The sequence below is a fragment of the Monodon monoceros genome, unplaced genomic scaffold, assembly GCF_005190385.1.
Source record: "Monodon monoceros isolate NGI ecotype Baffin Bay Population unplaced genomic scaffold, NGI_Narwhal_1 Super_Scaffold_9, whole genome shotgun sequence".
Classification (NCBI taxonomy): domain Eukaryota; kingdom Metazoa; phylum Chordata; class Mammalia; order Artiodactyla; family Monodontidae; genus Monodon; species Monodon monoceros.
The window spans coordinates 44040180-44041246 of NW_021703786.1; positions in this window are offsets into that span (position 1 = coordinate 44040180).

Consider the following 1067-nt stretch of genomic DNA (forward strand, 5'->3'; position numbering starts at 1 on the left):
GGGGGGGCGGGGCTGAAGAGACCTCAGGTGAGCAAAGGTACCAGGCAGCAGCTGGTCCTCGTGGGTCTGTCAGCCCTTGGTGCACTCAGATTGGAAGGCCTGATTCATGACAGGGTTGGTATGAGGCAGGAAGGGGGCAACGACCAGAGGATTTATTTTACCTCTCCTGGAAAGGCCACAGGTCACTTGGAACCAACAGGCTATTAAAATGAAGCTGCCTATCCATCACCTGGAATCTGACGATGCCCATGCTCTGAAATTGATCTAGAAGGAGGGGAAAGTACCATCATGGGATGCCCGTCAAGTAAAGCACAGGGCCATCCTTCAGTCTGATTCATAACAACTCAGGATTTTAAGTTCATCATCCTACTTACCAAGACTTATCTTCTTTTTGCATAAGCTCATTGATCTTGGTGTCTTCTTTAATATATTCCAAATTGATGTGCAATATTCTGGGAGAAAAGAAAGAAAAAGTAACTTATTCACCAGTCTCCTCTTTAGTTCAGCTTCAGGATGAGTTAGTTATTTGAGGTTTTTGTTTTTTGGGGTTTTTTTTGGCCACATGGCTTGTGGGATCTTAGTTCCCTGACCAGGGATTGAACCCAGGCCCTCGGAAGTGAGACAGCATGGAGTCCTAACCACTGGACCACCAGGGAATTCCCAGTTCTTTGAGTTCTGACTGACATATTGTTCACAATCAGGACTTTGATTAAGAGGTTTCCCAGTTTTCAAATTTGGGAGAGAAGTGGTGAATGGAAGTGGAGAATTCATCCTCAGCTGAGAGGAGATGACCCAGAATCATTATTAAAACCAACCTTCCAGAAGAAAACCTAAGACTTTGCACATTTCTCTCTTTGTCTCTCCCTCTTAAATTCTGAAAGGTGTTTCAAGGACCCGTCGGTTCCACTGCTAGGACAACCCAGGGATGCACTCTGATTCAAGTGCACAAGAAGACACAGACAAGGATGTTCATTGCAGCATTTTTTACAATGGGAAGAATCAGAAATGTCTTGAATCAATAACAAAATGGATAAATAAACTGCAGTAGCCATACAATGGAATAGCTA